Source organism: Lagopus leucura, unplaced genomic scaffold (assembly GCF_019238085.1).
Source record: "Lagopus leucura isolate 7727_CA_CO unplaced genomic scaffold, USGS_WTPT01 Super-Scaffold_100018, whole genome shotgun sequence".
In the NCBI taxonomy this organism is placed as follows: domain Eukaryota; kingdom Metazoa; phylum Chordata; class Aves; order Galliformes; family Phasianidae; genus Lagopus; species Lagopus leucura.
In genome coordinates this window covers 2,836,608-2,848,531 of record NW_024962272.1, presented here as the reverse complement: position 1 = coordinate 2,848,531, position 11,924 = coordinate 2,836,608, and the positions used below count along the sequence as shown (strand labels likewise).

Here is an 11,924-nt window from a genome sequence, read left to right as displayed (position 1 = left end):
TCTTCTCTAAGCTAAATGAGCCAGTCCCACAGGAGAGGTGCTCCAGACCTCTGATTATCTTAGTGGCTGTCCTTTGGACTCATTCCAAGAGCTCTGTGTCTTTCTTGTGCTGGGGTCCCCAGGCCTGGATGCATGGGGCCTCACAAGAGCTGAGAGAGAGAGTCACCTCCCTTTCCCTGTTGGCCACTGCTTTTATTTGGCGTTCTGGGCTGCAGGTGCACACTGCTAACTCTAGAGAAGACGTGCTCACTTTACATACAATCTGATGAAATAGCTATTCCTTGCATTTAGGAGACAAATTAGAAATGTTTACTGTGTCCCAGGTATATTCATGGACCCATTTCTCCAGCCTGTTCAGGACTCACTGGATGGAAGTTTGAACAGATGAGACATGCAGTTTTGTGCTGAATATGAAACATGCCCTTCTTCCTTCATTCTTTCATTATGGAGATTAGGTCTCCATTTCTAAGAGAGAATGCTTCATATGTTCTGTTCTGAATAATTTTCTTTATAAAGGAACAGGTTGTAATGCCACCAAAAAGACAACACACCCAATTAGTGAAAAATGTTGAAAGTTGTGCTCAAGAAAATTTAAACTTTAGAGAATGTTGTAAGAGGTGAGTTGTTTAGCTCTGATAAAGGAATATTTAAAAATGTTTATCCATTACAAATCATATTGGTCATTCACCAAGGTACATTTGTGCCCAAACCCTTATTTGTTTTTGGCTCAAGGCTTGCTTTCTGAGACATTTCTTTTGATAAGTGTCTTATCAAAGACTTATCTAGGAGATTAGAGGTGGATGTAACCATGTGGCTGTTGGCATCACTTTGTGGGCAATTTAACATTTGAAAACATTTATTTGGAGCTGTTTGCTTTTGGAAGAGAGTATTCAGGAGTGTTTACTGGTGAAAGATCTGGCCTGTGACCAAATAACTCCACCTTGCAATGAAAGATTGGGGGATGATACCATTGTATCCTGTGAAAAACAGGATGCAGGCAGGCACCTCCCCGCTCCTTCTTATCTGCTGGCAGGGCCCGGAAGATAGGAACAAAAGAGTTTCCATCGAGATCCCAGAGGCAGAAGCTGCTACTCCAAGGAGAGCTGACTCAACCACTTTGGATTTGAGCTGTCACTCCAAAGAGAGCTGACTTGACCACTTTGGACATATAAATAAGTTTGTACTGTTGTTGAAAGTTATCATCATCAACTGAACAATAACCTCTGATGACCCATCTGAAGATTAATGTCTGAACTACAAGAAATGCTGGAATCCATGGTGGTGACTATCTCTCTCTCATTTCCTACAAAGACTCCTTGCTTTTATTTCCTGTCTTTTCTACTGTCTTCCCTTCCCCACCTCCCTAAATGACTAGGACTAGGTATACATATATTAAAAGAATCTCCTCTTTCTCCTATAAATTGGAGCAAGACAACCTATCTTCCTGTTTTCAGCAAGATCTAGATGTTCTTAGATCTAGCCAAATGTCAAGGATATATTGTGTTGCACAGGGCTAAGGAAAGATGTTTTCTAGCCTTGAGATCTGCATTACATTGAATTTATCTCTTCTCCTTTGAAATACATTGCTCTAAAAATAACTTACTTTTTCACAGAATCACAGAATGGCCAGGGTTGGAAGAGACCTCAAGGATCATGAATCTCCAATCCCCCTGCCACATGCAGGGCCACCAACCTCCTTATTTAATACTATACCAGTCTGCCCATTTCATTCTTCTTTTTCTTATTAGAGACATAAAAAGAAACCTGGTAAGTTAAGTAATTATTCCTTTTGTTTACATGGCTTAAGATGTTTAACTTGACATTCATCTATATCCCCTTCTTGTCATTCACCTTTCTGAAGACTGTCACAGAGCTGCATAAGTTAAATGGATGACTGGAGTTATCGCACTCTATATCCAAATCAGAGCGAAGAATAACAGAATAATTTTGTACTCAGCAGAGCAGAGCAAGCCATAGTCTATCTTTATTCAACATAAATATTCTGAGAGATTAGACAGCAGTACTAACAAATCCATGCCAAAATGTCTTCATGTCCTTCTTTTCCTTCATTATTTTTTTTAAGTTTTAAATAACTTTTTACTTTTTACTCTGTTCAACATTTTTCTTCTAAAATTAATGCTACTTCTGAATGTTAATTAATCTGAGAAATAATATTGCAGTGCAGTTAATCTATGATAGTGTTTAAATAACTGTGGCATGTAAAAAGAATATACTTGGGTAACAGTAAACATTTCTAATTTGTCTCCTAAATGCAAGGAATAGCTATTTCATCAGATTGCATGTAAAGTGAGCACATCTTCTTTAGACGAATGATAAATTTTCCAAGAAGCAGTGCTCCTCCTGGCTCTTGTTATTCTGTTTTGATACCTGAAAAATAAGGGTTTCATTACTTCATTGTCTTCAGACACTCGCTCTTACTTATTTTTAATAGCTATTCCAATCAGTTTCTCCACTTTACATTTCTTTTTCATATATTTTTATATCTCCACCTTGATATCTTAGGTTGCAAGGTTATTTTTGTACATTACTTAGCTGTTTTGATGACATTTACAAGGAAACAATTCAGTTTTTTATCACAGTGCAAGTGTTAAATTTCTGCATGAAACAGTAACAGGTGAAAAATATAGAAAAGCAAATTAGTAAGAAATGGTATAAGTCAATGAAGAAACTTATTCTGTTACAACTACTTGACTTAAGCTGGTTTTTGGATTGAAAATGTTAGTGTGCATTAAAAGCTTTGGCAACTTACACATTTTGCCTTGTCCTGAAAATAAAGATTCTCTTCTTATGTGTATGCACTATGAAGACTAAATGAGCTTCCTGGCTTTTTTAGAATTTTCTTTATTTTTTTATAACTGATGATGATCCAATGGCACCTCCTTCCAAAGTATTTTCCATGGCATAGGATTTTCTTTTTGCACTGAATGGGGATTAAACTGCTCTCCAGTCTGCCAGACTGTTCATCAGCTTATAGACATGTAAAAACAATGACACTTTTAGATTTAGCTCCACTACATAATGCACATAATGGTGGAAGTGAATACATTTTAAGAAATCACATTTAGCACTACCTACCTGCTGGTTATATCATGTAGTTGTTATATGGCATTGAAACTGGAAACGTTCCTAATTCCCTTGTTCATGCATTTCTTCAGAGTCATTCTGTCTGTTATTTCATGAAGTTTGGCACAATGCAGGACACAGTCGGGGACTTGTATATAAGTTATAATTTGTACTATAATTACTCCTCACTTGAGAATTTGCTACTGCACTTATCAACCCAAACCAGTAATAGTGTACATGTATTGTATTAGAAATATTTTCTAAAATTAATAACTATGAAATATAACTTAATTATGCTATGGGAAGGCTTTTTTTTTTTTTTTTTTTTTTTTGTCAGCAAGTGCAGTCATTAAATCCAGTGGTCACAAGCAAATGACTTACTTGCTTATATTCACTAACCAACTTTAATAATTATTGTATATGCTGTGCCATTCATTCTTCTGAAAGACTTTTTTAAATTCCACAGTATGTATTCTCAAATTATGGGTTTTTTGAAATGCTTTACTGTGTGCTATTTAAATGTCAGCAGGATATAAGCCTAGTCTAGCTAACTGTATAACTAGCTAACTGAATCTTTCTTCTGTCAGATACTCATTCATTTAGGTTTCACACATTTTGTGAATTGATATTGAGAAAATACCATGCACAACTGTTGACTGTTCCTCACTTGTGGGTGCATAAAAATTTGTGTTTTTTGACTATGCCCATGTATCAATAAAAATCAGAGATGCTCTTCATATTCTTTTATCAACAATTGAGAAATGACTTTACTGTTTATTACAAGAGGAAGATAAAATGACAAAACAAACATTCTTCACTGGCCAGTGCTGAACAGTGAATGACACTGGTTGTGCTCTGTGAGTGCACATTTAGGAAAGGGAAAAACTATTATGCATCAGTAGCTGGAAAAGAGAAGTGAGAACTGTAGATAACTAATCCCACCGACTCCACAATCAGTGCAGAAGGAGGGCAGGAGTTGCCCCAGGAATGGAGCAGAAGTTCTCTGTAGCTCAGCTTTTAATTTCTAACATTTTTTTTCTTACTAAATGGGTACACCTTAATCTTCCAAAAGGTAAGTTTGTTTTGCCTGTGCTTGTAATCATCCTTATCTCAATCCATGAGCTTTTTCCTCCATCTGTATTTTCTCAGCCTGTCTTGTTGGGGACAGAGAATGAAAGTAATGCGCTAGACGTAAGTCAACCAGTCATGATGAACACACTACACACACACAAACTATGAACAGCCAGATCCAAACAGTGATAAAATAATGAAATAAATCAAAGTAAAATAAAATAATAAAGTAGCAGCAACAGTTTGTATGACTGATGACAGCTGAATAATGTCTCCTTTATTATTTTACTAACCCGCAAAATCAGAGGTGGGTATTGGTGATATAACAGTGGAGATTGAATCTTCCCAGAAATATTCCACTACTTTTTGTTGCTGTTTTACAGATGACAACAGAGGTACAGTCTGACAAAATGGTATCTGACACTGAAGTGTGTATGAAGCAAAGTTATGTAATTAAATTCCTCCATGTAGAAAAAAATAGCACCAATTGACATTCACCAACACTTGATTAACATTCTCAAACCAGTGGATTTGAGAACAGTGAGACACTGGGCATTGCATTTCAGTAGTGGCAGTGGTGACATGAAAGACAAGCTTTTTTTTTTTTTTTTCCAGAGAGTCATGCATGGTTAACGCACTACTAAAAGAACAGCCTCTTTATCAGCTCATCTGTGCAAATTTGTGAATTGCGACCAAGGCTCTGTGCATGGAGCTGAATATCAGCTTCAGTGCACCGGAAATGATAGTGCCAGTGTTGGAATACCACAAACTTTGTTCCAAGTGGGTCCTGTGAATGCTTAGACAGGAATAGTAACAGGAAGAACACTGTATGCAAGTTTGTCAGAATTTATCAAACCAAATATGAGGCTGAAGGTGACATTTCCCTTAATAGCATTATTACCAGGGATGGGTTGTCATATCACCACTATGAGAGATCAAAATGGCTGTCAGCGGAGTGGTGATATGTGAATTCCTCATCAAAAAAAAGTTCAAGATACAGCCCTCAGCAGGTAAGATAGTGTTCACTGGAACAGTGGACATTGGACAATGGAATAGGAAAGAGATGATCCTTATGGATTTCCTGGAACCCAACAAATCCAAATCATCAATTCTGACTACCACATTGTGATGCTGTCTAAATGAAGGTTCGAACTTCCAGAGTCAGGCCAAAGAAGATAATAGTTTTCTTGGAATATGATAATTCCAGCCCCCATATTACTTTGAAGATGGAGTAAATTAACAGTCTTCGCTAGACTGTCCTACCACAGCCATTGTATAATCAGGATTTAGTGCCTTTTGACTTCCACTTTTTTGGCCTAATGAAAAAAGAACAGATGAAAATATTATATTGAATCCTCCATAATTGATGGAGGATTATGACACTTAGTGATCTGTTTTTTTTTTTGTTTTTTTTTTTTGTTTTTTTTTTTTTGTTTGTTTGCTTGTTTTATTTTTACCTTGCTCCTTAGTGTCTTATTCATGTATCTGGCTTGAACATTTTGAAGGCAATAGCATATAGGGCAACTGATTAGTGACAAAGTTAATAAATTAAAAACAAACGTACACCTGTATGTAATTAAATTAAACTTGAGGAAAGGTGTAGAGATTAATGCATGCAATCAAACTATGTGCTTTAATCACTTCCACTGTCAGCTATAATTTATGGCAGAGCTTCTTTAATACAATTCACTTTATCTACACTTTAAAGATGCAGAAAGGAAGGATACTACATTTTGGGGTGGCAGCTAGTGAATTTGAAAGATAACGGTACAACTACAGAAAAAGCTCAAAACAACCTCAATTGCCACTAAAAAAAAACAATACTGAAGTTTTGTGATTAACCACTAATCATTTGAACGTACATAAAGAAATTTGAGGCAAGTACTGAACAACTCTTACGTATAGGGAAAATGAACCTGAAGTGTGTCTTAGCAGTAAGAACTCAGAATACTCGGGTAACTAGAAGAGATTCTGTGTATTTCTTTTCCTTTAAAATGTCTTTACATAGATTCAAAGGAAAACATTTTAGAAATCAGTCATTTATTTTACAAGGCCATTTTTACAGGAATACTTCTTTAGTTATCTTTTATCTTTCTTCTATAGTTTTTGCTGAATCAATCTTTATAATTGTAATATGTTCACTTGTTTCATAGCTGAGAGTGACAGAAAAATAAGACAGGTATCATAGAGATGTCAGTCTTTTAGTGTTCACTTAAATGAACAGCAACAAAAACAAGCAATGAAAAATACCGAGAGATTTAGACAGCAGTAATTAATGTTGAACTGTGTATCTATATAGATGTTCATCTTTGCATACTTTTTTTCATGAGGGTGTACACCTAAACAACCAGTTCTTTATTAGAACTGCTCTTGAAAGAGAGAAAGTTTATCACCATTCTTAAATATAGACATTCTGAGAATAAAGAAAATGATTATCTGTAGCATTTTCACCTTTTGAAAGACTGGGGAGTAAAATATGCATTCTTACAGTTCTTGACCCCCCAAAAAAATCATTACTTCAAATATTCTTAGGCAGAATCACAAAAGAAATCACATGCTTGTACTTTTTCAAAAAGTGGAAAATGGAAACAAAGATTTTAAGGTAATTCCTTTCAAAGAAGGCTGAGTGTGTTTTGTTTTTTGTTTTTTGTTTTTTTTTTTCAGCCTACAGAAGAGAAGGCTCTGCAGAAAGCTTCCAGTACTTAAAAGGTACTTACAAGAAAGCTGGAGAGAGACTCTTCATCATGGAACGTAGTTAGAAGACAAGGCATAATGGCTTTAAACAACAAGAGTAGATTTGAATTAGATATTCAGAGGAAATTCTTTACTCTCAAAGTGGTAGGGCACAGGAACAGGTTGCCTAGAGAAGTTGTGAATGCTCCAGCCCTGAAAGAGTTCAAGGCCAGCTTAGACAGGGCTTTGAGCAGCTTTGATCTTGGGTGATTTTAAGGGGACCAGCTTCAAAGCAGGTCTCAGTGGCCAACCTTGCTCTCAGCAAGGCAAAGCCATCAAGTTAGAAGTGCAGATGAGCATCTCCTGATGAGAGGCTGATCTAACATAGCATGGGTGAAGATAGGATGAGAGGTAGAAGCCTTCCACGCATACTAGGAAGCTTCTAGGACCACAAAAGACCAAGAACACTGGGAACAGGATGGGTAAACAGGTCTTGGGGCATCAGTTTGTCCCCTAAATATAGCATTATCACCCTCTGAGTATAAAGACACTAGTAATACTATCCACATGACAGAGAGCCAGAGTGCCTGCACCCACCAGAATGAATACCAAAACTCAGGCTGAAGTCCAAGGCAAACATGCTGTCATCCAGACCATCAGCTCCACAGAGTACCTAAGTCTTTCACTAGTACTGTGTGGCAGCAGTGAGAACAGCTATGTGTGGTGCAGTCAAGTCGGTGTATTGCTCAGCCCAGTGATGAAATGTACAGGTTAAGAAGTATCACAGGGATCAGAAAGAAGGAGCAGAGGAAATACACTGCCCTCTCAGGGACAAATTCTTCTGCAGAAGAAAGCACAAGATTGAAGGTAGCCTCTATCCCCTCTCTGTCAGGCTGAAGCCAAGAACTCAAACGAAAGGAGTGGATGGAAGAATTCCCCTGCTCAGAGCTGTAAGTGAAACTCCTGCCTGCCCATTCTGTAAAATAAATAAAGCTTTGGATGTAGCATGCTCATCTGTGATTAATAAAAGCCCACTTACACTAGAGGAATCAATAAAAACAAAACAAGAAAAGGCTTCTCCCACTTAACAAGGCTACATTCTCTAAGATGAAGAGACAGGTATCAGTTGTAGCCAACTCTTCCCCGCAGGGAACTGAATGCCCAGTATCACAGAATCATGCAGTCCTTAGAGTTGGAAGGGACCTCTGAAGGCCATCTAGTCCAACTCCCCTGCAGTAAACAGGGACATCACTGTTAGATCAGGTTGTCTAGAGCCTTATCCAGCCTTGCCTTGAAAGTCTCTAGGAGTGGGGCACCAACAACATCCCTAGGCAACCTGCTTCAGTGCCTCATCATCCTCACTGCAAACAATTTTTTTCCTTAAATCTAAATTAAACCCTCCCTGAGCTTGAAACTATTTCCACTTGTTCTATTGCCACAGACCCTACTGAAGAGTCTGTTGCCTTCTTTCCTGTAGCTCTCCTCTAGATACTGAAAGGCCACTATCAGCTCACCTTGCAGACTTCTCCAGGTTGAACAGACCCATCTCAGCCTGTTCTTGTAGGAGAGAGTCATCCCTTGAATCATACTGTGGCCCTTATCCGGACAAACCTCTCTCCTGTCCTGAGGACACCACATCTGGACACAGGACTCCTGGCGAGGTCTCACCAGAACAGAGTAGAAAGGTAGGATCACCTCCCTCAATCAACTGACTACTCTTCTTTTGATGCAGCCCAGAATACAGTTGGCTTTCTGGGCAGCAATGGCACATTGCTGGCGCATATCCAGCTTCTTATCCACCAGTACCCTCAGGTCTGTTTCATCAGAGCTGTGCTCAATCCTTTCATCCTCCAGCTTGTATTGGTAATAGGGATTGCCTTGACTCAGGTGTAAGATTGTGCATTTGGATTTGCTGAAGCTCATGAGGTTCACCTGGGCCCGCTGCTTAAGCCTGTCGAGCCTGCTTATCCCTCTGAATGGCATCCTGTCCTCTTGTATGTTGATTGCACCCCATGTTTTGGTGTCATCAGCAAACTTGCTGAGAGTGCACTCAACGCCACTGCCAAGCATTATATTTTATATTCTTATAAATAATATAAATTCCAATAATAATAATATTTGCATATAATAATAATAATAATAATTATATTATAATATATAATATATAAAATAATAATATATTATTATAATATATAATATTAAAATATTCTTATTAAGAATAATAACATAATATATATATAATAAGATATATATATATAAAATAATTATAAATTCTTATATTCTCATTATATTCTTAAAGAAATCTCCTGTTTTCCCGGGGCTCAGGTTAAGGATTGCACCCAGAAATTCCCTAGCCTGCTAGAACCAACAGACTATTACTGCTTTTCCCTGTAGGGAACGAAGCAGCTACATACAGTTCAAATGCCATCAAAAGAGACTCCAGATCATTGAGACATCAGCTGAAGTAATCAAGGACACAATTTTATCTTCTCTAATTCTGTGTACTACATAAGGACATTGAAAGAAATGGAAACACCTTGTTTATAAACACCTGTACTTGTCTCCAATGCTGCCACCAAATCTTTGATGCCTGGTGGTTAGCCGCCTGACAGTTTATACCACATTACAAATTTATGTTTCAAATTTTATTTTCATGTAGACTCCTACCTCATGAATGCTAAAATTCAGAACTTGAAATGCATGTCTTTTTCCCATTATTTCCATTACAGCAGACTTACAGACTTAGGAGATCTGTGAATTCTACTCCTTTGTCTTATTTTTTCAGATTTGGAGCTATGGCATCCTTTCTGCATTAGTAAGTTTAATTATCTCATTTAATCTGAAGTTAGCCTTGTACTAAACTTCAGCTGAAAAGTTCTGTATCAGAATTTTTGCTTTTAACTGATGAAGTCTGAAAGCAGTGGTGAGATAGCATTCAGTAACAAGCTTAAAAATACACGTGCTTTTTACGTAGCCTAGATACTAGATCACTATGAAGAGGCACAAACTGAAACTGAGGACCAAATAATCTTACACTGGAAAGCATAACACCAATTCATTTCAAAATAATATTAAGGCACCAATACAGAGTATAGTATAATTTAACAGTTTACAATGCTGAAGATACGCCTTCCAAAATCTTGAATAAGCCTGATTTAGTTTTAATGGTGCATAATCAACAAATATTAAGGTGTTATAACTAGAGTTATAACAAGAGTTAGGCAAAGCAGATTATAATAAAAAGAGAACAGATAGAAAGCTTACCCTTACCCCAAGCTTGCTTATGAAACTCCACCAGGATGAGCCTCCAGAAGAGATCCTTCCCTACTGGTAGCCAGCTCTTAAATGGGTCTAGAGAGGTGGAGCCAGGCTCCACCCTTTCTGGCAGCACAGGTGAATTGCCATCACCTGTGCTCCCTTGGCTGACTCATTGCTCACTTCAGGTGATCAAGCAGAGGTTCAGGCCATGATTCAGCAGTTCCCATACAAATGGAATGCATTTTTCACTACAGTAGCTAAGAAGAACAGAGATTCTGAAAAGTTCAAGTGCTGGAGTAACAATGAGTTATCTTTTAGTTGCATTCATTTCAACTTAGACAGAAATAATTCTGTACTTTGGAAATTCAGACACATTAAAAACCAGACCCCATTGACTTTTTTTTTTTTTTTTTTTTTTGATGGAACAAAGGTATTGTATTACACTTTAAAATTTTTCTTTTGTTTTTTACTTAATAAATTGTAAAGAGGTTTAAGCTATATAATTTATTTTAAAACAGTCATGATATGTAAAGTCTATAAGATTGTGTATATTTTGAGAAAGTATACTTAAATAATATGGGCCTTCGTGATTTCATTTAAGGCAGCATTTCACATTGCTGCTGTTAGGATTCACCTGATGTCTTCGAAACTTAATGAGATTTCTTAGTACAACTGTTTGCTTTTGAATGTGACGTTTTTAATCACACACACACAAAACCTTTTAATTATTATTTTTGTGAATATATTTTATAAAGTTCATAATTATGCAGAGGAGGGCAGTTATCCCCACAAGAGTTTGGATATTGCATTGCTTTCTTAATTATTATTTTGCATTAAAAGAAAACTACCCATTAATCATAAAATTGCAAATTTCCTTTGGCAACTCCTACATTGACAAAAATGTGCAATTGTGCACTTTGTGCTGAGTATGCCTCCTCTTATCACTGCTGGGACCATCTACTCTCTCAGAGCTGTCATAGCACAGAGGTTACTCAAGATAAATCACTTAACAGCATCTGCAGGCCCTTCCAAAGTAACAGATTAGATGCAATATATGCAGGGTAACACAGAGTGAAAGAGACTGACTGAATACACTGGAATCTAAATCAGTCACATCCTCCAGCCCAGTTAAAGCTCAGACTTGGCAAAGCATCACAGAAACTGGTGAAGATCATTCTTCAGTAAGGTCAATGCAGTCAGGAGTAAGAATATATTGAGCCAGCATTGTAAATACATTGTTGTCAGGAACTTTTTTTTTTTTTTCCCTGACAGGTTAATTATTTATTTTGCTTTCACACTTACACAGTGTGGCTGAGGAGCAATTCCTGGGCATGGTCTTTTCTCTAGGTGGGAGGAAATGCCGCTGGACAATCCCAAACTGAATTTCAAATAATCCTTTGATGTTTAGAGTCCTGAATAAAGTGAATTTAATTCTGTTGATAATTATTTAATTGCTGGTTCAAGATGAGTAAAAGAAAATTATTCAAATGAAATTTACAAATACAAAAGCCAAACCTCAGCTAAGTATTTAGTAAGAAGGAGAAAATAACAGAAAATATATTTTTGCTCAGAAAGATGTAGTGATGCCAGTCAAAAAGATACCATATCTTTCTCATTTTGTCAACAATATCAAGAAAATTTTATAGTATACCTTGCAAGTGCTCTGCTTCTGTTATAAGCTACAGAATGTGTTCAGAGAAGAGGACAGCACAACTTTTCATTTACTGTCAGAAATGGTTAGTAAGAGACAAGGAATTTTATCATCAATCTTTTAATATGACAGACATAATATTGCTATCCAGGTAATTTCAGTTTTCTTCAAATCAGTCATCTATTAA

General features: G+C 36.9%; 1 long non-coding RNA gene across 1 annotated transcript; it reads right to left on the bottom strand.

Moving 5' to 3' along the window:
• Positions 1 to 2,317: 2,317 nt before the first annotated feature.
• On the bottom strand, positions 2,318 to 10,124 carry LOC122183433. The gene is made up of 3 exons (XR_006180259.1): positions 10,099 to 10,124; positions 6,873 to 6,931; positions 2,318 to 2,388 (listed from the first exon to the last, which is right to left on the bottom strand). It is a non-coding gene; the product is annotated as an uncharacterized LOC122183433 (long non-coding RNA).
• Between the last annotated feature and the right edge of the window lie 1,800 nt (positions 10,125 to 11,924).